At 49.4% G+C, this 25899-nt stretch overlaps 1 protein-coding gene and 1 non-coding gene across 2 annotated transcripts in view; one reads left to right on the top strand and one right to left on the bottom strand.

Annotated features, from left to right (window-relative positions):
- The window catches only part of DNAH17 (dynein axonemal heavy chain 17), a 15539113-nt gene that overhangs the window by 12316729 nt on the left and 3196485 nt on the right, over positions 1-25899 (bottom strand). The window lies entirely within an intron of this gene.
- TRNAC-GCA (transfer RNA cysteine (anticodon GCA)) lies at positions 23993-24064 on the top strand. Its single transcript has one exon. It is a non-coding gene; the product is annotated as a tRNA-Cys (tRNA).

The following is a 25899-nucleotide window of genomic DNA, read 5'->3' as shown; positions in this document are numbered from 1 at the left end:
CCATCTCTCTGGACTTGTCTGTCCAGGCAGTAGTGTCTAGCAAACGTGTGCAGCGAGGCCCACGTAGCTGCCTAGCAGATGTCCTGCAAGAGGACTCTCAGACCCGGGGCAGTAGTAGCTGCCGTGGCCCGAGTGGAATGGGTGCGCAGCCCAACAGGAAGCTCCTTTTTCGCCAATGAGTAGCAAACCTTGATGCACAAGAGGACCCACCGAGAGCTGGTTCGCTTGAGCACAGGCCGTCCCTTCTTTGCGCCCACGTAACCAACAAAGAGCTGGTCGTCCACCTGGAACTGGTGTGTGCGGACCAGATAGAATGAGAGCGCACGTTTTAGGTCCAGACGGTGGAGCCTCTCTTCCTCTTTCGAGGGATGCGGAGGTGGATAGAAGGTGGGAAGGTGATGGACTGCCTGATATGAAAGTCTGTGACCACCTTGGGCAGGAAAGAAGGACAAGTCCTTAGAACAACCTTGTCCGTATGGACAGAGAGAAAAGTAGGTTTAGAATATAGAGCCTGGAGTTCACTCAATCTCCTGGCATAGGTGATGGCAACCAGGAATGCAGTCTTAACCCCTTCGCTGCGGCGGCTATTCCGCCGCTGCGCTAATGGGGGGGGCGCGCGGCGGTCCCATGCTTCTGACGGAACCGCTCCGTCACGGCTCGCGGGTGAGCTGTGCTTGTGACGGAACGGTTCCGTCATGAACCCGCCCGCCCATTAATTTGTCAGCGCAGGCGCGGAATTCGCGCTGCGCAGGCGCGGCGAGCGGGCCGTGATGGAACCATTCCGTCACAAGCACAGCTCACCCGTGGCTTGTGACGGAGTGGTTCCGTCACAAGCATGCAACGGGTTAAGAGTCAGAAGACGAAGAGGACAGTTATGAAGTGGCTCAAAAGGAGCGCACATCAGATGCATTAGAACAAGATTCAAGTCCCACTGAGGCATCATGAAGGGAACAGGAGGAAACATGTGTGTGATACCTTTCAAGAATCTATTTACAACAGGGGACTTGAAAAGAAAAGGCTGATCAGGAAGCCTTAAGAAGGCTGAAATGGCCAAGAGGTAGCCCTTGATAGTGCCCAGAGCAAAGCCCTGTTGGGCAAGAGAAAGAAGGAAGAGGAGAACCTCTGAAAGGGGGGCAGAGAGAGGATCCAGAGCCTTTGCTGTGCACCATGCCACAAATTTGTTCCACCGGCAGGCATATACCGTTTTGGTGGAGGGACGCCTGGCTGCCAGAATCACATCGCAAACTTCAGGAGGCAAGTCAAATGGCCTCAACTGGCGCCGCTCAATCTCCACGCATATAGGTGGAGACTGGACAGGTTTGGGTGGAGGACCGTCCCCTGCTGCTGCGACAGAAGGTCCTCCTGAAGAGGCAGACACATCGGGGGATCGACTGAGTAGCTCGGGATACCAGTATCTTCGTGCCCAGTCGGGAGGCACAAGGATGACTTAGGCCCGGTCTCGCCTGATCTTCTTCAGAACTCTGGACAGAAGTGGTATAGGCGGAAAAGCGAACAAGAGACTTTAGCTCCACTCGCGATGAAAAGCGTTGCGAAGGGAGTGCCACCTTGGAAATTCCAGAGTGTTCTCTTCAGTGGCGAATAGATCTAACCAAGGCTCTACTCACTGCTGAAATAGACCTTGCGCCATGTCCGATTTCAGACACCATTGGTGATCCATCATGCACCGGCGGCTGAGTTTGTCCGCCCTGGTGTTCAGGGAACCTGCCAGGTGCTGAACCACCAGGGTGATGCCCTGGTGTTCCAAACATTGCCAGAGGATCAGAGCCTCCTGGCAAAGGGTCCACAACCCCACCCGGCCCTGTTTGTTACAGTACCACATGGCAGTGGGGTTGTCCGTGAACACCTGCACTACACTTCCCCGGACAGAGGGAAGGAATGCCTTTAGTACAAGTCAGATCGCCCGCAGCTCCAGAAGGTTGATATGGAGCCAGGACGCGGCCGGAGACCAGAGGCCTCTAATCTCCCTCTCTCCCATGTGGCCCCCCATCCCAGGCGGGACGCATCCATCATCACTACGTCCTCCGGTTGGAGCAGGGAGAGAGATCTGCCACTGACCCAATTGTGGTTTGTGAACCACCACTGCCACTGACTCGCAGTGCCCTCTGAGGTCAGGACGTGGTCGGACAGGTTGCCCTGATGATGCTGTGCCCACTGAAAATTCAGGTCCCACTGCAGAGCCCGCATTCACCACCTGGCGTGATGCACCAGAAGGATGCAGGAGGCTATCAGCCCCAGGAGCCGCAGCGTCCACCTGACTGAGATCCAGGATAAAGGCTGAAAGATCGGAATCAGAGCCTGAATATCCCGAACCCGCTGCTCGGGGGGGATAAACCCAAAACCACGCTGAGTCCAGAAGCGCTCTGATGAAAAGGAGCTTCTGAGAGGGGCACAGGTGTTACTTCGGCACGTTGATGGAGAACCCCAGCGAGTGCAGGAGGTCGGCCGTGGTCTGGAGGTGGGAGACAACTGTTTGGGTCGAGCCCGCCTTCAACAACCAATCGTTAAGATAGGGGAAGACTGAAACCCCTGATCTGCACAGATGTGCTGCGACCACCGCCATCACTTTCGTGAACACCCAAGGGGCGCTGGTACGGCCAAAGGGGAGCATGGTAAACTGAAAGTGCTTGTGACCTGCCGTGAACGGCAGATAGCGCCGATGGTCCGGCAGGACGGGGATGTGGAATTACACGTCCGGCAAGTCCAACGCTACCATCCAGTCTCCTGGGTCCAGGGCAGCTTGGACCTGAGCCAAAGTCAGCATCTTGAACTTCTACTTCCAGAGGAAGCCGTTGACGCTCGGTAGGTCCAAGATAGGGCGTAGGCCTCCTTTGCCCTTCTTGGGTACCAGAAAGTAGTGGGAATAGCAACCATGTCCTACTTCTGGCCCAGGAACACGCTCAATGGCCCCCTTGGCTAAGAGGGCCTTAACTTCCACCTGCAGAAGTTGCAAGTGATCCCCCAACATGCAGTGGTACTGCGGTGGCATGGCTGGAGGGGTTGCCTCAAAGGGGAGGGAGTAGCCCCTTCAGACGATTTGCAGCACCCACCTGTTCGACGTGATGGTATGCCAGTGGAGGAGGTGATGGTGAACCCTGCCCCCCACTGGCATCGAATGGGCCTTAAATGCCGGACTAGGAAGGCTTAGAGGCAGATGCTGCGGATGTGGACTGACCCTGCCGTTGTCCCCCATCACTGCCACGGCGGTAACCACATCCGTGACCGCGTTGAGATTGGTTCTGCGGCCTGTGGTTGGCTGGACGTTTGGCCATGAAAGGGGCGAAAAGCAGAAGTTTGCTGGCATTGGCCTAGGCCCAAGGACTTGTCCGTAGCCCTGGAGTCCTTGAAACGCTCAAGCGCACTGTCGCCAAAGAGGCGACGGCCATCGAAGGGCATGTCCTTGAGTGTGGCCTGGACATACCTGCAATCGGTCTACCCAGCGAGTCTGTGGTGTCAAGTCCACACCGGATCGAGTAGCGTGCTGCATCACGCCCTTCCACCAGGGCTAGGGCGAGCCATGTTTGGGCCTCCTCTGGGCACTGTGGTAGCACCTCCGGAACCGTATACCACAGAGTGGATGTAACGACCCAAAAGGCAGGCGGTGTAGACTGACCGCAGTCCCAAACTCAGGGAGGAGAACAGTTTGTTCCCAAACTGATCATACCTTTTGGATTTTCGATCTGGAGGAGCGGTCGGGAATGCAGTCTGGGGCGTAGAGGCCTGGTTCACCAGGATTTCCGGGTGGGGTGAACGGCCAGAAAGCAGGGGTTGCGCGGAGCAGGGTGGTGGTGTCGGGCCATGTTCCGATCCACAGGGAGGCCTGTGGAGGGCTTGGACCAGGTGCCCATCAGAATGTCTGTGAGGGCTTCATTAAACGGCAGTAGAGGCTCCGAGGAGCTTGCCTGCAGTTTGAGCACCTCAGTGAGGAAGTTAGTCCTCTCGGTCGTGACAGGGAGCTCAAGAGCCAAGGCCTTGGCCGCCCTGTTCAACACCACACTGTAACCAGCCCCCTCCTCCGAAGCCACAGAGGGAGGAGAGACGAATCCAGTTTTGGGCGAAGTGTCCAGACCACTGGCCTCCCCCAGCTCTTCTGCCCAGTCCTGGTTCAACTGGCACTGCTGTGCCAGAGGGTCCTCAAACCCCTTCCAGTCCTCCTCATCATCCCTCTCATGATAAGCAGGCAAAAATGATGGAGCCGGGTCGTAGGTGAAGGCCTCACCCATCGATGCTGGAGACGGCACCTAGCATCGCCGGTCCGACCCTGGACCCGGACTGGGGTTGGAACTGGGGTCAACGTCGTCCGGGGATGGCACCGGGAGCGACACCCTCGGGGTCAGCGCCAGCGGAGGAATCGTAAGGTCGACTGGCGATGACCCGGATCCAGGACTGGATCCTGCGGGGCCCTGTGGCATCGGGACCGGACGACGGCGCTGGGGCCGGAGCCACTGGCCCGCTAGGGTTCCCTGTCGGACCTGCGGGGCCCGAAGGCGCCTCGGCAGGTTCCGACGGAGGGAAGTGCGACCTCATGGCCTTGAGGAAAGCACTGATCTCCTCCGGCGTCACGTGCCGCCTAGGGACTGGCGGGTATGGAGCTAGACGCAGCACCTGCGGCTCCGATGGAGCCACGTGGGCGGTGTCGCCTGAACCCCCGGCCGTGTTGCGCGAGCGTCGGGGGCAGGCACTAAAGGCACCGACGGTGGGGGTCGGTCACCGACATCAAGCGGTGACAGGCCTCGCAAGGTTTAAAACCAGGCATCCTTATCAGCACCGCGAGTCTAAGGTCGACTCGAAAAGTGATCAAAAGAGATCAAAAAAGTTAGTAAAAAAATGACTAGAGTACTGCTCTTCCCGGATCTGCGCTTGCTGGCGTGGGAAAAAAAAGAATTGATGTCAGCGCACAAGGGCGGTGTCTAAGTACTCCGATGTCATCCTGGTGATCACGACGACGGATGCGGAGCCGCAGACGACACCTACCGAGGCGCAGGGGTACTGTGACTGAAACTTTCCGGATCCAGTCTGACGCCTGGGGATATTCTATGGTAAGGTATCTAACACTAACCAGTTTTTTTCAGATACTAGGACTTTCTGTATACCCTTCCCTTGAGGAACTCTACAGAATTGGAAGCTTTTAACAGCTAGAGCAAAACCGAATAAATAGCGGCTATCAGAGTGAACAGGAATGCTAAAGAAAGCATTTTTTAAATCGATCACAGAGAAATATTTTGCCAAAGAAGGGATCATGGTGAGAAGGACCGTTATATCAGGGACCACCGGAAACTGAGAAATAACTATTTCATTAACTTAACGTAAAATCGATTACAAATCGATAAACATCAGAGTGTGTATCAGGAGAATCCACAGTGCCCATTTTAAGAATAAGAAGAATGGAGCTATTACACACGTTATCTACTGTCTCCTCTACCACCCCGACTTAATCAAATTCTGTATAATCCACATTAGCCCCTGTTCCCCAGCTTGCAATATTTTGTATTGAGGAATATGAGGAAGCACAGCATTAGCCTTGATCTTGATGGAAACGTGTGGTATCTGTAATAATCCTACATCATTGTCCCCTGTCGCCCACAGAGAAGACGGGACATCCTGGAACTCAACAGGAAGTGGAGTGTCCTTTGCAAAACACTGTCTCGCACCATCCACATTAGGTCCAAAAGTTATATAAACACCATCCGGAGAGCAATAAATAGTACCACATAACTTCTTTAAGAAATCCAATCCTAAATATTTTCACCACAATTTGATGTCAACAAAAATGGAGAATCTATTGTAAAACGACCAACAGTCAAAACTAAAGGTTTGGAGATGGGGCTCACAATCGGTACGCCTTAAAAGCCTACTGAAACCTTATTACGGCCGGAGAGGGTGGATCCAGGGAACAGTGAATGAGAAACAGAGCTATTCATTGTTGCATCGAACCACGTAGGTCCACGGTGACATAAGGACCACACTGATATACAGGAATCTGAACTGGTCCCTTACCCTGTCCCTTGCTGTCCTATCTATGGGACATCCCTGGAACTTAATCAATGTCATAAACATCATGGTAATACTGTCTACCTCGGATCGTAAAAATAATTCTGATTAGACCGACCCCTGAGGATGCATCCCCTTGAGCCTCATCTCTGTTACCTGCCTCACAACCCCTTCCATTCCATCCCATTCCTGTCGCTGCTGCAACCTTCTGTAACAATTCTGGGCACTCACTTCGCCAATGCCACTCCTTTTTACAATACGCACATTGATTTAGCCCTAAAGGCACACAACCTCTACCGGCACCTTATGACCTCTGAGCCGGACCAGAACCCCGACCCCTTCCTGATCCCCTTGACACTTGCTGCAACAACACCTTCGTCTTTAAATCCTTACTCTTTTTCTCCACTCTATCCTTCTCATTTTCTAGATGTTCATGATATTGGGCCATGCTCAATATCACTGTAGGGGAAGAAGTGTCCATGTACTCTCAGAACTTAACAGCCTAGTTGCAATTTCAGGAAGTAAATTTGTAACAAACAAACAAACCCCTCCTTCTACTGACCGATCATGTCCACTAAAATCCCAAAACGCCCCTTCAAACCGGGTAAAAACATCAGACACACTCTTCTTTCTTCTGGCGACATACTGTCAACTTGTACCAGTCTACTCACCTGGGTGGAGTAAGAGAATGCATATAAGTAATAATGTGATATGGTAAAGCCAATATCTCCGCCCTAGGTTTGTTACTAGGCTTCTGTTCCTTATCCCATGCCTTGTTCTCGTCCCATGTACCACCCAAATCCACTCTTTGATCTTGTGTATGCACCTGCCTCCATATATCTACTGGCACTAACAACTCAAAAAATATCTCAATGTCTGGGATGCACTTCCCTCATCGGAAACTCGGATACTGGAATAGGAGTGCTATGATATAATGATATAATTTTGCCAGATAACTGAGTAATGTCCCAACGTTACTATGAACTTCCACAGGAGCCATACAAGCAGAATATACACTATCTCGAATATCATAAACAATTTGTGGAGCCTTGCCTCCAATACACTGTTGCCACAGTCCAATCAATGTATTAGACACGTGCTGAAGGGCATGTTACACAAACGGATCAAAATCCTTCATTACTTTCCATATATCTTCCAAACCATAAATTGCATTTCGGACTCACTGTGTTGCTTGAATTGCAACCATCCTTTTCTCTTCTTCACCCACTTCAGCTCTAATCATTGGCCGCTCTAATCGCTCCCATGCCTCTGCCCAATTACCTCAATCTGACCATTGCACTGGCTTCCCAACACTACTCAATACCATGGGTGATATGGTCAGGGGGAATGCGACAGATGCCAATGCAGGTGACAGTATCAACATGGATGTGTGGTAGATGTAAGAAAAGGAGGAGAAACAGAAACCGAAGCAGCTGACATTATGGGGGTACCCACAGTCACTGTACTCGTAATTTGCAAAACTGGGGAAAAGACGGATTCGGCCGGAGCTGAAGCTGTTGAGGATGTGGAGCGATCAGGCGAAGACGAAGGAACAGCTGCAGACTGAGACGGCGGAACAGAAGGGTATGTTCTTTGTGGGGCGCATGGAGGAGGGGGGGTGAGTTTCCAACAAATCCTCCACGAAGGCATCCCCTTCCTCTCTAACAACATAGGACTTATCACACTGTAATCGAAACTTCCTAACTGCAAACTCAATACCCTTCTCTGTTCTATCCTTATAATAAGCTACCGCTTTCTGCACCACCGTTTGCATTTTGCATTGCCTTCTTCCAAGACTCCTTCTCAGCCTGTTTACGCCTCTGCTTAGCTTTCTGCTGCCATACCTGTAAAATATCAAACATCAACTGTCGACTTCTTCTAGCAAATAGTGTATCCTGCAAATAATTACATTTTTGTTCATCAAAGGTACCATTCCGTGGCCACTGAAGCTCAGCATTGTCCCTTTCATACTTGTACCACAATGTACAAAACATAATAGGGCCAATACCATGCTTCACGTACATATCAAAATTCGGAGCGCCTTCAGTGGGTGCAGGCTGCCGCTCTTCTAAACGACGTTCCACAGAGCAGCATTGGCACCCCAAACACCATACTTTATACCAACAAGGCATCCTGGCAACAGGCACATCCACGTATCCACTTTTAAAAAAAATAAACTTTTTATTGATGACTGCTTCCAAATATTGCGTCAGGCATACAGTTTCTACACCACTTATACAGTCTTTTCTATTTTTCTTCCCCCCCCGTCAACTTGAAACATCTGGCTCAGTGTCCTCATAATCTATACAAATCGTCCACATCAGCCCGAACAGCTCTATATACAGGTGGTAATTCTTTACAAGTAAATGCAAGCTGTTGATACTCAATCAGTTCTCAGCGTGTATACATCCATGACTTCATAAGTAAAGGAGTCGCCAGTCTCTATCCCTCTCAACCCCCCACCCCGTTTCGTACGTCTCCTGACATCTCTGCACAGGCCATGGCATCTCCCCGGGTCTAGTGGTCTTGGAGAACTGACTTATCTAAATAAGTGTGATCATCATCCTCTGACCATCCTGTGCGCATCCTGGGCCATTCTCCATTCGTGGACCCACCTCCCTCGCCCAGCCATCCCTATTACGCTGTCCCCATCTGGGAGGGCATCAAGTCCATGTCCTCCAGCTCCAAAAGAATCTGTTCCCACTCCTGTGCTATTGGGTGTTTCCGTAGCCCTCGTTCCTCCTCCCTCCTGAGTATTGTACCTTCAGCCCCACCCCACTTCAGTACTTCGGACCGCCATACCTCTACAGTCTGAGGTTGTGCAGATTTCCACCTCATAGTCCGTGTCCTGACCGCCAGTAGTAATGCTAAGTCCATGAACTTCAGTGGGGCCCTACGACCTTTAGGTCTTTTCCTGTGTCCCAGCAAGCACAGCAGCGGCCCCTCTGGTATCTGCATGCCCGTGACAGTGTAGAGGATGTGTCGTACCTGACCCCAATAGCCGTCTATACGTGGGCAGGACCATAACATGTAGAGAAGGCCAGCCTCCTCTGCATGACACCTGGGACAGCAATGGGAAGAGGCAGGAAACATCCTGTGCAGCCTTTATGGGGTAAGGTATGCCCAATGTAGTAACATGGCTTGGATAAATTTAAACTTCACATTCCTGGACACCTTTCTAGGGTGTTACATAACAACCTTCCATGCCCCATCTGTCATGTCCTCCCCCGTGTCTAACATCCAGGTGGTCCTGAGGGGAGTAAGGGACATAGCAGCGTGTTCCCTAATGCCAGTGTATAACCACCTCACAAGATGACCCCCAGTTCCCTTGTAATGTAGTAGGTGCACTAGTTCATGTTGCGCCGGTCTGCTACGCTGTGGGGCCCATGTAGTACTTATGCAGTGTGTGACCGTGGCATGTAGGAGGTATAGTCGTGGAGGGGCTCCGGTGGCCTGCACAAAGGAGGCGTGGTCTAACAACGCGTCGTCTCCAAACAAATCGCCTACTCTGTCTACCCCCGCATCCGTCCAAGGCCGTTATCTACTGTGCGTCAACTGACCTTGTGGTGTTGGGATCCCCAAGAGGGGGATGTGGTCGGCGTATGATGGGGCCGATGACGTGTATGCCAAAGCTTTCTGCCAACATATCAGGGCGGTATGCAGAAGAGGGTGGCAGTTTCGGGGCACTTTGGCCTTGGGAAGTAGTAATGAGTGCAATTCCCCACGCGCCAGCCGTTCATCATTGAAGCTGATTTCATGCAGATGTCTACCCGCCACCCATCTTGATAGCCATTGTAATTGGCTCGTGTAATAATAACCACGAAAGTCTGATACACCCAGGCCTCCACACCTGGTTCCCAGTTGAAGTTTTTTTAGGCTTATTCTCCGCCTGCCAGAGCCCCAGACTAGGGTGGTCAAGAGTGTATTCAAGTTATCAAATATGGTCTGTGGGAGGAGAACCGGTAGATTTACAAAATAATAAAGTAATCGGGGAAGCCTGACCATTTTAGATATGGCAATCCTACCCATGACGGACAGCGGCAGAGATGTCCAGAATTGCACACTACTCCGTAGGCCAGCAACGGCCCACCTAATGTTGCCATCGATCTGGTCCTCCGGCCGTCTATAGACCCGTATGCCTAAATATTTAAACGTATCCTGCGCAATCGGGATTTGGGAAGTGCCAAATAGTAAGTGGGTTGCCCGTTGTCCCACCTGGAAGTAAAACCCCACCGACTTCGCCGGGTTGATCGCCAGTCCCGACACGTCTGCGAACCGTGTAAAAGTGGTCGCTAAGTCCGAGTGATCCTCCTCCAGATCCCGGAAATACAAAAGGATATCGTCGGCGTAAATTGATATCAAATTGGGTGTGCCACCGACTAAGATGCCCCTCTCAGCCATCCCGGTCCGGAGGGCGATCGCCAGAGGTTCGAGGGTCAAGACAAACAGGGGCGACATTGGGCAGCCCTATCGAGTGCTGCGATATATATTATAACTAGAGGAGACGTGTCGACCCGTGCGTGCTTGAGCTGTCGGGCGTGTGTACAACAGCCGGATCCATCGTATCAGGGAGTCGGGGAGGCCAAAACGTTGCAAGACCTCAAACATAAACCCCCAGGACAGTGAGTCAAAAGCCTGGCGGAGGTCCAGAGCGACACAGCCGGCCCGAGGTAAAGTCGGCGGCGTCACGGCCATGAGGGCATGGAGTCTCCTTGTGTTCTGGGACGTACTTCTCCCCGGCAGCAATCCGCACTGATCCGAATGAATCAAGGCCGGAAGGTGGGACTGTATCCGCAGAGCTAAGGCTTTGCTAAGTATTTTATACTCCGTAGAGAGCATTGAGAGGGGTCTGTAATTGGTGAGGTCAAGGGCGTCCCGGCCAGGCTTGGGGATCGAGATAACGGAGGCCTGCATTGTCGTTCCAGGCAGGTGACCAAGTTCATATGATTCTTTATAGATATTCTCCAGGATAGGGACCAGGGTCTCAGAATATGACTGATAAAACTCTACCGGCAGACCGTCCATCCACGTATCCACTTAATCAACACACACAACAAAACTCACATCAACAGAGAGCTCTCAAAAACAGTCCATAGACTGTGCCAAGACAAGTCATTCCTCAGACTGCATCAAGACAAGAAGATAGGCTTTAGCCCCAGACCTTTTCAAAAGTAAACCGAATTCCCAGGTGGCCTGGCAGAACGTTCAACAAGGCTCTGTATCATAAGGATCTGCAGACCTACTAAATTAAACAAGACGTTGCTAAACTTACCAAGAATTCAAGGTAAACTCACCCGGTGCACACAAGTCAGACAAGACTATTCTCTACTGCAGACTCTTCAGACCAAACGGTCAGATCCAAGGGTTTTGTCTTCTCAGGACCCCGGCCAAGATGACCGCTAGACAAGGAGCTGCCCGATCAGACAGGTGGGGCAGCTGCGAGAACCAGGCTCAATCATCCCTGATCCACCCATCCGACCAGATGCAACTCTGACTTCTACAACCGACTAAGGGTGAGAAGGGTCACCTGTGGGGTTCCTGTTCAGGCGCCAACTGAAGGAAGTGACCCAATTAGGGTCATCCGGGCTACTTTCATTCTCCTCTAGCCTTCCAAGAATGAAGAGTTGACGCAGTAGGGAATACAAGCAAACTAGTTGATTCCCAGAATACACTGCAGTGGAGTCCACTCCTATGATGTCTGACCTGGGACTGACCTTTACAAGCATGAAGTTACATAATATACGTTGTAAAGTCCACAAAGACCTGCCCATCATGGAAAAACACTGGCAGATGTCGTAATACAATGAGGATACTGGACATGAGTTTCACTTGTGCAGCCTGGCACAAACTATCAACATTTCAAGGTTGTCTGGCCTATCCTCCCCTCTAGATAGGTGGGAGAAGGCCTTGATCTAAAAGTAAATGAGCTAACATGGCATTAAAGACACGAAATTTACCACAGACCATTTCTCGTAAATGAGCAGAATACAGTTTCGAGTAGGCAAGCCACAGTTTTGATTGCATCAGAACATGGTGTCCTGTTAACTAACGTGACATTTGTATCAACTAATAAAGCTTTACACTTGCTACGAAAATATAATGTATTATCCACATGCATGCCAACATATTAGAGAGATAAACACTTGTGAACTATTAACACCTTCGCTGCAGCGGCATTCCGCCGCAGCGCTAAGGGGGGGGCGCGCGGCGCGCCCATGCTGGTGACGGAACCGCTCCGTCACCAGCCTCAGTTGAGCTGTGCTCATGACTGAGCGGTTCTGTCATATCCCCGCCCGCTCAATGGAACGCCCAGCGCAGGCGCGGCGAGAGGGCCATGACGGAACCACTCCGTCATCAGCACAGCGCCACCGTGGCTGATGACGGAGCAGTTCCGTCAGCACGGAAGTTGTTAAAATTATGTCTCTATACTATCAGGAGTGGCACATGAATACGACACAGCCATTGCGGCCCTAGACCGATACTTTGACCCGCAGATGAACACTGACTATGAGCGGTTCAAATTGCGACAGGCACGACAGACAGAAGCAAAAACAGTGGAGATGTTCTACGCCCAACTCTGAATGCTGGCACGAACGGGCACAGGCATTAACCAGAACGAAGAGATTAGGGCGCAAATTATACAGGGATGCAAGTCCGTCGTCCTGCGGCGACAGATGCTCTGACAACCAGGGATTTCCCTGGACGAGAATCTGGTCCTCGCTCACTCCCAAGCGCTCTCGGATAAGCAGGCCAAAGAGATTGAAGTGGTTCGAGTCAGGAACATGCCGACTACGCAGAAAGAGGTGCAGGTGAAAGAAGACATTGTAGACGTCATACAGAGGTGACCTGCACCTAGCCAAAGGCGAACCTGCAGAAGCCGGCCCAGCGGCAAGTGTTGGCACTGTGGATTTGATCACTGAGAGCAGGACAGATGCCCCGCAAAAGGGCAAACATGCTCGAATTGTGAAAAGGCAAATCACTATGCCTGCGTATGCCGCACTGGCAGAGGGAGATGTTGCGGAGGCACACCTTCCTGAGCAAGGCTCTACCACCTACTATGAAGACAATGATGACACATTTGTCATCTCTTTCGCAGGGAGGCCAGGTCATAAAGGACGTCCCCCAATGTGCAACATCAAGGTCAACGAAACATCGGTACAGGCCCTGAGCAACACCAGGGCGTCAGTTAACGTCATGGACTCAGACCAGTACCAACGGCTGCCACCCAAACCACAGTTATCATCACCCAGCGCTGCCAAGATCTACACCTATGGAGGTAATGAACCGATACCACTGCGAGGGATGATAGCAGTCGAGGTCTCGAGCTCCAAGTACTCTGTGAAAACCAAGTTCCAAGTAACAGAAGGGAAGAAAGGAATGCTACTGAGCTGTCACACGGCAGAGGACTTGGAGCTAGTTTTCTTCGCCAAGCATGTCCACGAGAATCATACCGAAGATATGATGAAGGAATTTCCGCAGCTCTTCATGTGTGTAGGGCTACACTACACATCAACAAGACTATTCAACCGAGGGCACACCGGCATCGGCACATACCCTTCCATCTCCGCCCCCTGGTGGAGCAAGTACTGCAGAACCTGGAAGACCTGGGCGTCATAGAGAAGGTATCGGGACCCACTCCATGGGTGTCTCCGCTGGTGATAGCTCCGATTCCAAAGAACCCCGGCGCAGTCCTCTTGTGCATGGATATGAGGCTCCCTAATCAAGCCATCAGGAGAGAGAGGCATGTGACCCAGACGACGGATGATATCGTAGCGGACTTGAACGGCACACAATGGTTCTCAAAACGTGATCTGAACTCCGAGTACCACCAATTGAAGTTAGCTCCGGAGAGCCGCTTCATCACCACCTTCTCCACGTATGTGGGGCTCCGGAGGTATACCCGACTCCGCTTCGAGTGTCGTCCGCAGCTGAGGTGTTTCAAACGCAATCAAGGAATCCCTCTCTGGCCTTGTAGGAGTGATCAACTTAAGTGATGACATTCTGATATATTCACAGTCTGGAGGAGCACCACGCCCGACTGAGAACCACGTTGCAGAGGTTGGCTGATTGTGGACTCACGCTCCACAAGAAAAAGTGTGCTTTCTATCAGGGGTCGATAGACTTTTACGGCTACATATTCCAGAGAGATGGGCTTCGTGTTTATTCCTGCAAAAAGTGTCCCAGTCCCACAGAATCCCATGGAAATAAGAAGCTTCCTCGGCATGGCGACATACTGCGGGAGGTTCCTTCTGAACCTCGCCACCGTGTCTGAACCACTCCGACAGCTGACAAAGACTGGGACACCCTGGTAATGGACGCCAGAGAGGAAGCGGAATTTCAAGGTATCAAGATAACACTCATGGATCAAACAATGATGGCGTACTTGCACCCCAAGCGGAGCACAGAACATGTGTAAACACCAGCCTGGTGGGGCTCGGGGAAGTCCTCCTGCAGGAAGCCACCAAAGCAATCTGTGATCCAGTGGCATACACCAGTCGTGCGCTGTCGGCAACAGAAACAAGGTATGTGCAGATAGAGTGCAAAGCTCTGGCAATACGATGGGCATGCCAGCATTTTCACTTGTATTTGTGCGGTCATCCGTTTCAAGCGATAACAGACCACAAACCCCTCATACTTCTATTTAGTGGGTCCACGCGCATGGCACCACCAAGGATCAAGAGATGGGCTGTTCAGCTGCAGGCATACTAGTTCCAGCTGCTATACTGACCAGGTGTGGACAACCCGGACGGTTTCCTGTCGAGGCACCCCACGGCAAAGGAAGGATAGCTGCTTCTCAGCGATACAGCTAGCACTGAGGCATTTATCTGCATGGCTGAGGACATTGCCTGCCCCCTGGCAGTAACCAAAGAAGATCTCTGCAGCACTACGGATGCAGACTAAACTATGAAAAGGATCAAAGAGGCTCTCGAAAAAGGGCAGTGGCATCGCTTTCTGAATGGTCTCTCTCTGCTCATTGGGGGAAGAACAAAACTCCTGGCGTCAATTATGAAGAGTTCGACAAACGCAGTGTTAGTGGATCCAGACTGGCCCTAGGAGGACAAAGAATTGTTGTGCCAAAGGAGCTGCACCAACGAATGGTCGTGCTGACTCATCAAGGTCTTCAGGACACTGCCAATGAATGAAATGAAAAAGGATTTATAGAGCGCATGGCTGCCCAGGAGCGTCCCCAAGACCAAGGCAAGACTCAGGGCGAAGGTGTGGTTCCCTGGCATAGATGATATGGTCGATGCAGAGGTAAGGAAGTGTCATCCCTGCACCATCACAGGTGGCGACCCTGCTCCCACGCCTATAATCACAGAGGAACCGTGACGTACGCCATGGGCCAAGATTAGTGTTGACTTTGGGAGTTTTCAGGACGGGCAGCACACCATGGTCAACATGGACTCCTTCTTAAAGTTCCCTGTAATGGAGCTGGTACCATCCACGGTGTTTGTACATGTACAACCGGCCCTGGAGAAGATCTTCTCCATCTTTGTGCTGCCGGAAGAAATAAAATCGGACAGCGGACCTCCATTCCAGGGGCAGGACTTCCATGAGTTCCTTGAACGTCGAGCCATTTGACACAGCTGCATCACACCTCAGTGGCCACAGGCCAATGGTGAGGTCAAGAGGTTCATGAAGACACTTAATAGAGTCCTGCTAATCGGAGTGGATCAGCACAAAGATCCGGAGATGTGCTTACACCAGTTCCAGCTAGGATATCAGCAGACACCCCAGTCGACAACTGGGTGTGCCCCAGCCACGCTTCTGCTGAAGTGCTCACCAAGAGATCTCATCCCTGAAGACGCTTAATGGACGCCACCAAGCCTGGATATTGAGAGAGCCCAATAGAGGTGAAAAACCACCAACGAGAAAGCGACAAGCTGCAGAGGAGCTAGTGCGCATAGGATCCCAGGTGGTTCTCAAAGATCGGCATCCAGTTTAGAAGTTTTGCACGCCCTTTGAACCAGAGATATGGACAGTCACCCGAGTGGAGGGCACCATGATCACAGCATGGCAAGGCCGCCACACAATGGTGCGGAATGTTTCCTGGTTCAAGGAAGCTCCAGCAAACCCGCCGGCTGGCAGGGTCTTCCCAGAAGACGACAACGGATCGATGGAGGTGACCATGGAACCCACAAGAGACCCGAGTACGAGTACGATACCTACACCGAAAGTGAAGCAACAGATACCCTAAGGGGAAGCCCCGAAGACCAGATACGACAGGGAGTGTCGGTGACGGCTGCCGTGTTTTCCAGGGATCACTCTAAGGAGAGGCTGTCCTGAAGTCAACGGTATCTGCTACGACCCAACCCGGCACCCAGCCAGTAGTTAATAGACTTTGCATGTTGAAGCATTGGGCCTGGGCGAACGCAAGGCAGCAACTGTAGTACCCAGATTCTTATTGTGATATCACTTTTGTTCTGATATTCCTTTCCTCTTTCTTTTCACGTTTCTGTTTGTTTTATTATCTAAAGGAAAGGATGGATGTAGAGGGCCACCCGGCTACTACAATACTTTGTAGCACTACACTACCCCTTATGACCGGGCTTGGTTAGAGCGCATAAATAACTGTGCCCCTGGTCACATGTGATTATTGGCTGACACCCACTAGCGTGTGCTTGTGCATTTATACTACGCGCAGATAAAGCCGCAACCCTACCTCATTGGACCCCTCTACATATACTACCAGGGCAGCAATTTTGCCAGCCTCCTTGCATCGTGCCCCCACACAAGACACCTGTAAATGCAGCGTATTCGCAGGACAAGGACACTCGTCTTTACATGGGGCTGGGGAGGGGGTGATATTATAATGGTCTGGGCAGAAACCTGGTCTCCCATCCCGCTGTACGTGTGCTGTGATTGCTACAGGCAAGGATATGCTGCTGAGGCAACCTAGAGTGAATGTTAGAGGGGATACAGTCAAAATAGGCCAGCCCAAACTACTGGGATTGTAAACGAGCATTTGCAATGCAATAGGACTCGCATTTACGAGAGACCTGTTGCATTGCATCACGGACAACGGGAGGGATGGGGTGTGAAGCACAGAGAACGGGAGTGCGGGAGGGGGAGAAGGGGTGAGAAGGCACGGGCAAAGTAGTGCTCACAGTCTAAATAACACGTACCATACTGTGTAACACTCGAAGTAAAGTGGCCAGTAGCCATGGGAGGGTACATGGCCACATGGCCATAAGGAGGGACTAACAAGCCTCATAATCAATCAGACAGCAGCATTTACGAAAGACAATGACACAAGCCAATTAAAAACATGGGCGGAGAGTAGGCAGAGCTACCACTCAACACTCCATTACTTCATGCCTCGCAAAGCGAGAAGCGCATGTGCACTACCGCGATAGGCTCGACCTGAAAAGGAGAGCAGTTAAACAGAAAGAGCGGGAATAAAAGGAAGAAAGAGGAGGGGGTAGCTGACACCAATAGTGCATGAGAAGTGGACACTGTCCTTGTTTTCTCTGGGAAAGAAATAAAAGACTGAGTCCTTTTACTTCTATGCCCAACCTGCCAGCACAGAAGGGCCACGAATGCCCAGCCTTATCTATGGGCTTTGGCTATTTCTGCCGTCCTGTGACTCATGTTTAAAATAAACAAGCAGTTGCAATGCCAAGGTCTTGCATTTATGAGAGTTTGAGCTATTGGCATTGTTAATGACAAAAAGTATAAAGAGGATCCCTGGAAGGCACTCCTTCATACTAGAAACAATCATTGGTCATAAACTATTTTATACCGTTCACAGACTTTTTTTATTAAAACAAAGGGAAACATATATAAATAGATAAAACACAATGCATTACATAATCAATGTTGTCATTTAAAAACAAGAAGAAAAAACAGTCCATACAGTAGGTAAAGGTCAGAATTGCAAATTAATTCATCAATGTATACGAGTAAACCAACACAAGGCCTAGCACATTAAAAGGTGTCAACAGATCCTAACCACATACATAGCAGTTTAATGTAAAGAAAACAATACCAATCATGTGAATTCAAAATCAAACCCCCAAGAGTCAAAAACAACCGTTTCTATTGTTGATTATAAGATTCATAGAGCCCTGCTAATGATTTTGGAACAAATCTCTTTTTTTCACTTTTGATCTTATACCAGAGATTTACTAGGCTTGAATTCTATGAGCAAAGAAAAATGTGTAGACTCGTTTCGGTGTCACTGCCATTGGATATCGGCACACCTTCCTCAGGACAATAATCAAAGTCCTTTGGGGTTAAACTCAAGTATCCTTCCTTAAAGAAGGTGTTTTTCTTTAAAGAAGGTCTCTATCTTCGTGGATTATGAAGACATCAGATCCACATTGAAATCAGTATCTTTAGAATATGAGGTCGTCAGAAGGAGGATATTCTCGCTTAGCTTCTGTTCAAGGTTCGAATATCATTACACTTCCTCTGGATACGGGATTTTACCTTGTTTGGTACAAGGCCCTGTAATATTATGGATAGCCTCTTCCCCGTGGCGTACGTCTCCCTTTTAAAGATTATCCCCACACCTTTGAATGGCGGTGAGTGGCTCGTTAGGAGTGATGCCTGACCTTGATATTAAGCTGCATCTAGAATCGCCACGGGTACGTCTGCTTCAATGTTAATGACAAAGCCTTTTATTTAGGTGTTGTTTCTAAAACAGATAATTAAAAGGCATTGTTATTTACAATGCCAATAGCTTAAACTCTGGCGAATGAGAGGCTTAATGCATTGCAAATATGTGCAAAAGCTTTAGGAGAGAGTGTGTCCGGCCTGCGACAGCAGGCAGGACAAAGCTATGTGAGAAAATAGTGCTCTGATGGCGTAAATAAAGCCTACTGAAAAACAACACATGTAACATGGGGTTTCGCCATGGGAGGTTACTAAATGAGACAAGGCGGGACTACTAAGCCTTTTGACCAATGAACAGTCACAGTTTACAGTGGACAATGACACAAGCCAATAAAAAATGAGGGCAGAGAATGGGTGGAGCTTCAAGTCCCTACCTCAATACAGCATGCCAGGCTCGACCTAAAAACCATCTGAGTTTGGGGAGTGCAACTGTGGAACGTTTCAATGACTCATTGTGGAGAAAAACAAAAAAGTAGCGAAAGAATTCTGGCAAAATTCAACATGGAGCAAAGAGATGGATGAAAATAATATGCAAAAAAGTTGCAAGAATGATGGAGAGATGGAAGGGGCACTATTGACAGTAATTGGGCTACTAGGATATAGATAGTGCCACAGAAATTATGCAGTTGCGCGGCCACAGTTGTTTTCCTATTATTCGAGATTTGCTGCACAACCCATCATCTGCCACATAATCTACACTTTAATCTTCTGTGAAACATAGACACACTACAAGCGGTCCTTCAGCGGTGGTCAGAGCGTCATATGCAGTCAGAGGCTCCTCCTGGCACAGGGTGGGCACAACAGCATCACGGGGTGTGTGCGTGCTTTAAGTGTCACAAGTGTAATTGGTAGTTTTAGAAGCAGTTGATTAAAGAAAAGCTGTACCAGTGGTACTGACAACTAGAAACAAGAGTCTGTTGGCTGTGAGGTACTAGCGGGTGCAGAGACTCAAGAAGTCAGTCGGGATGGGGCAACCTGTGCGGTCCCCGCACGTGCAGCAGCGTTAACATTTGCTGGAATTAATTCTAGAAACTCATCATGGTGTTGGGATGATATTTAGATGGGGGACCAGATTTTGAAAACTATAAATCGTGACGTTTCACCAGCACAGAAGTAGGACTACAATTTCACATTGACTGATGGGCCATGATGAATTAAAAGACAGTGCTCACCAACATAGAAAACACAGTTAGCGAGGCATTGAGGGGAATAAATGAAATGGAACTTTTAAACAGAGTATCATATGTTTTATTTAAAATGATTTCTGAAAAGCCTGGTAACTGCTCCTGCATCCAAACACATAAAAGCTTGCCTTCCAGTATGTTTAGTCGCCCTCTCAGGACAGGACATGTGCTGAATATAGTGAAATCTGCCAGGACAGATGGGAATAAAAATGTAACTGTCTCTGCAAATCCTGGATACCAATATCTACTTGCTCCTTTGAACTGCTGGAGCCTGTGCTCAATTTGAAGCCTACAAACGCTTTACTTATCCCAGTACTTACTCAATGGCGTGGAACCCATTGCGCGTAGAAATACACTCCACCGACAGATTCCCTCTCGGCAAACCTTCACTTCTAGAACTTCCTCCCCTACCCCTTACCAAAAGTACTTAATTTATAAAAAAACATCGTCAGGAGGCCTCTGCAAATGCAACATTCATTGTCCCTTCCTGCAGTGTCGAGGCATTAGGTACCATACCTGCCAACTCACTCATATGTCACACAATTTCGGCTCCCTTCACACGCTCGCCCGGGGAGGAGCCGAAATAACACTGTGGCTTTGGAAAACGAGCTGAAAACCACTGTAAACAGTAAATGTATGTATGTATGTATGTATGAAACAGTGGATTTCCAGCTCGTTTTTAGAGGCTGTACGCAGTCGATGTCCATTAAAAGTTGTGAAGGTACATCAGTGACCGTCTCGATGACCCTTTGTTTGGTTTTTTAGGTCTCCCCTGAGCCAGCACATGCGCTGATCGGCGAAAAATTTAGTAAGCGGCTTTTCAAAGTACTTCCAAAGGCTTTTGCCGGCCACCAGCTTGTGGTTACGCGCACAATGACGATCAGAGGCGCCATATGGCTTTCCTCTCTTGTCATGGTGCATGCACTCGCCAGCCTACTTTCACTTTTCCCATCGCGCGTGTCCACTTTTTGCTCGTGCTTCTTGTTTTAACAGGCATTACCAACACTTCTCGGGCCAACTCGATTACATAGGAAGTTAGTGAAATATATTGCTTCGATTAGCAATCTGGGCTCTTTTCGAGAGGAAGCAGGTGCAGCAAACATTTATACTTTATTTCCCAGCGCAAACAACGCTTTATTTTTCCATAACCATCAGATCATGATCTGACTGTTTTTTTGTTAGGAGGAACACTTGCTCGAGCGTCGGCTCCTGTCAGTGATGTTTGTGTTTTGTTAGCCCTTCTCAGTCAGGGCTGAGCCTGTTTCTCAGAGCCCGGCCCATCCTGCATGCTGGGCGCCTATTGGTTACATTCCAGTGACCTGTCTAGAAAAAAAGTCGGGGGACCGTTCAAATGAAAAGCAAAGCGTTCATGTACATGAATGCATACTGTCAAGTTAGTGCCATACCATACATATTCCATGGAATTATTTACGCTTTGGAGTTTTCATGCCTGGTTGTAGTTTAGCATAGGCACTGCTCACACATCGGTGTTTGCAACTTGCTTCGGGTGCACATGCTACGTTAATAGACTACAGGGCCGGCTTTAAGCATGTGCAAACTGTGCACCTGCACAGGGCCGCCAAACCCCAGGGGCCGCCACGAGGATGGATACAATATTTGCGTGGCGGCCCCTGGCAGGGATTTGGCGGCCTCCGGCTCTCGTCCCTGATTGGCAGTGGCGGTGTTTCTCAGCAAGGGCATCGGGTCTGGCAGACGTCAGAAGCCGAGGATTCGAGTCTGCGCAGACTCAACCTCATACGAAAAGAATCTCATGAGAAATCTGACTCATTTTGAAATGTGCCGCTCTGATAATTGCAAACACAAACGTAGGTAAACAAATGCACTCAAGAAGCTCCACGAAACTGACCAACCATGTACTACCACTAGAGATGAGAGAAACTTGTCCAAGCACAGCCAAAGTGTACCTGCAGCTCTCCACAGACTCCGAAGCACAGCAGTGGCATGTCGATGAATGAAACAGAAACCCTTCCGTAGTCATCATCAGTCCATCCCGCGGTGACAGACACAGTTCCAGTCGGCGTGTGCCTGCATTCTGTGGTGGTGGTGGTGGTCCTCGGAACGTACTGGAAGAAGGAAGCCTGCCATCACTGTCATCAACTCCTAGCGCCTGGAGCTAACACGGACAGACTGCAGAGACGAGTCTACTCTCACTCGAGTCCCGACCCGTGACAGCTAGTCAGGAGTCGAGTCTGCACTGCAGTTAATCAGGCAGCCCAGGTAAGGCCCAGGCTGCATGCGTCATCTTTCTCGCCAGAGCGGCCAGACACACATTCCTCCAGCTGACAGACATACTCCTGTATCAGACTGTCCCTAGCGCACACACTGCGCCAGTCCTATCTGGCAGGCACGGTTGAGGCGCTATACCAGTCTAAAAGACGCGCGGTTGTGTGCCATTCCTTCTGGGTTGCGGATGCCACGCATGCGGGTTCTAACACATCGACTCGTCGCTATATACCTTTGTTAAATTAGGCAGGTCTCTGTTAGCGCAGTGCCTGTTACTACTTTCATGACCTCATGGCGATAAATGGCTAATCGATGTATATGAATTGCAGCATTGGAGGTATTTAACGCCTTGCAGGGTTTGCAGTATTTCACCTGGCTTGTAGCTATATGAATTGTGTATGTTTCTTGTTATAGTATTCCTTTTGGATGAGTGTGCACTGCTAGTAGTTTCAAAACGCATGCATGACTGAGGGTTAATGTGCTACTGCCGAGGTCTCGAGTCATGGTTCAAGTCCCAGTCGGCGCACTGATAGAAGTGTTCGTGACGTGTCTACGCCTTCCATCCGTCATTTTATTTAAGGTTGTGGTCTGGTGCATCCGTCCGGTTGCTTGTAATAAAATGACACGAGGCTACTGTCTCCAGCATGTCTGAGCATCGCCCGGGGCTCTTATATGAAATGCATACGTTTAAATTGAAATTGACTACTCCTGAGCTACTTTTCATCCTTCCAGGGGCAATGAAATGCGTAGATTCAACTGGCTAAAAAGAAGCACCTGCTATTTATAGTGTTTGAAGCGTGCATTATTAGACTTCTGCATACTGAACATTACATCTGCACTGTAGTCAGCTCGTCTACCAGTGTCCAGAGCTGCTGACAAGGTTCCACCTCTACATTTATTTCACGCACACATCTAGCCATGCACTGGCTGATGCGTCGGTGTTGTATTCGAGCCCATAGCAGGTATATGCTGTGAGCGGGAATTATGCGAGATGCTCAGATAGGGTGCCTCTGTATGCATGAGACAGGGTTTACAAATGATCCTTGAGCACTGACAGTTAGCCCGTGTCAGGCATGCACAGCTCGTTCACTTCTGTTTTTCTCGATGCATCCTGGTACTTTTAGTTTTCTTTATCATGCACCTTAAATCCCCCGGATGTCATTATAAATTTGTAGTCTATCCCTGAAGAGAGATTTCATTTACAGACAGTCCGGCCTGTATTTGCTTGACGATCGTGGCACAAGGAGACGGTCCTTCAAATAATGCCTTCCCACTTGACCAATGCTGTGTGATCTTGGACAAAAGACTTTTCCTGTTCTACAGATCCCAGGCCTGGTTAAATCGGAGGAAGGGGGTAGAGCCAGAGAAAAGTTGGTGTGGCCTCCAACAAAGATTTGAGCACCAGCACTTCAAATCTTACAAATTAAGCACTGCTGTGGTGATTAGTGCGCTTTACAGATACTGTTTGACTGAGGCGCCGTTTTTGACAGCTGGCAGGGTTTTGTCCTGACTGCTTGTGCAGAAGCCCCCAGAGGGCCTGGGTGCCATCCCCGGCGCGGCCCCTGACTCCAGGTGCTGCTCCATGGCGTCTCGCGGAGGTAAAATCAAAAACATCCTATTTAAGAAGGCTTTCTGTCCGGATTCAGAAGGTGAAACGTCATCATATTCGGGGCGCGCCTTGAAGCAGGGCCACGTAGGTCAGTGGAGAAATAAAGAACAAGACCGGTGAATATAGGTCAGGCACACCAAAGAGGTGAAGGACAGGAACAGAATTGGAGGATATGTTTGTAGCTCAGTGCTAAAAAACCCCAATGGCTTGAGGATAGAGCTGAGCGGAAAAAACGAACTACAAGACGGAAATGTAAAACTAAAAGATATTGCACAGGAAGGGCCAATGAAAACAAATATATTCCTTATTGTGGAGAGATGGAACAGGTGGGGATATAGCTCAGTGGTAGAGCATTTGACTGCAGTTCAAGAGGTCCCTGGTTCAAATCCGGGTGTCCCCTTCAGATTTTTTTTTCAATCCTTTTTACAATATTTTGTGCAAAGCCTAAAAAGAAGTTTGTTGATGCGAAAAAGACCAACATTAAAATAACACACGCTTTTTGGATCATGTTTCCTAGAAACGACCAAACGATTCAAACATTTAACTTTATACTGACAAGTTGACTAAAGCTAAGGCACTTTGTCTGAGAGATACACAAGCTGAAAGAGAGAGAAACGCAGAAGGTGAAAGAGAGCGAGACACAAAGGGAGCGAAAGCGAGCTCCCCAAGTGTTTGGAAGCATGTGATCACTCCCAGAAGGATGAAGAGATAAGTTGGCATTCTGTGATTTGAAGCTGTAATGCTCAGTATAGTGAGCTCTCTCATACTATTATTAAGTCCTAACACAAGCTTTTAAAAGTGGACGCACCCTTTTACATCACCAAAGACAGAAGTTTCTGTTTAATGTAAGACTTCCCTATTCCAATGTTTGCAAAGTTTGTGAATGGTATAGGTTTGCTGATTAATAGACTACGAGAAATCTAATCTAATAAACAGAAATTTAGAAAGAGGCTCGCACTGGTTCTGAAAGTAAGCGGTGAGGCTCCCGGACTACAGCAAGAGATTGTGAAATGTCCACCTTTCCCCTTTAAGACTAAGTTACATTCCCTGGATCTAGAATAGGTTGAAAGCATGGTGAAGAATGCTCTGTGTATTCCGATCAGTGACAGCCACGTGACAGTGGGAGGTGGGTACCAACATCAATGACCAGTGTAAGGCCTTCCGTAGAGCACCACTAAGGTTTGGGAATATTTCCTTTGCGCCCCAATTTGGTGATTTTTTTTCTCAGTGTGAACCCTCCTTCCCAACGGAACGGTGAGAGTCGAGTCTGACTCTGTCTCTGAGACGAGACTGCTCACAAAATATTTATAAAGTAATCGCCTGTCTTTCCAGTTGAGCTGCCTAGTTATGTGAGTGTTAACAACATGTCTCAGATGCGCAGCGTAGTCAATACTGAATGGTTTGTCTGCATTATGCATGTTCACGACACGCGTGTGTATGCACATTTGAGTGTGTGCCTGTGCATAACCGAGAACTCACAAATGCATGCGTCTGTGTGCTCCTCAACGTGTGTGTGTGTTCCTGTTGTGCGTGAGTGCATGTGTGCGTGCATGCACATTTGTGCGTTCGTGAGCACGCGAATGTGTGGTTGTTTGCGTGAGTGTTTGTTTCTGGCTGCCTTTTATATGCACTAGCCGTGCTTGTTGAGTTGAAGGGTGACATACGAGCAGCGAGATACGCCTTGGTTAATGGCAAAGTTCCCGGGGCCCCCACCTATGCTCCCTGCACAGGGCCACCATGAGCCTAGAGCCGTCCCTGTAGACTACCAACTACAGCTAAAACAAATACATTTCCGTGTTAATGCACGGTGACCTGGCATCTCTTAACCCAGAAATAACAGTTACACTCATGGAAATAAACTTAGCCAGTGTCCCTTAGGTCGATCACTGGAACGAGGCCAAGGTGTTGAATCAAGCACAGCGAGATCTGGTTAATTTGTAATCCAGGGTAAAGTGCCTTTTGTGGAAGCATAAAAGGCTTGCAGTAAACCGGGTTTCACGAATGGTAATCAGCTGATGATACATGCCTCAAAACATGCTGCAAATTGTTTAGGCTTGAATAAATAAACTGAGAATGTGCAGAATAATACGAACGTGTACATTTTCACATTTTCTGCCTTTGTCCTTTATTTGCTATTCCTTCTGTTTGAGATGTATACATAATATATCAGCATAGTTTGCTTTGTAGCAAGCGCTATTGGTTTGAGAGACGTTTGTCGTCTTGACATTATTTTCA

The sequence above is a fragment of the Lissotriton vulgaris genome, chromosome 7 (assembly GCF_964263255.1).
Source record: "Lissotriton vulgaris chromosome 7, aLisVul1.2, whole genome shotgun sequence".
Lineage (NCBI taxonomy): Eukaryota > Metazoa > Chordata > Amphibia > Caudata > Salamandridae > Lissotriton > Lissotriton vulgaris.
This window is presented reverse-complemented; position numbering and strand designations above follow the sequence as displayed.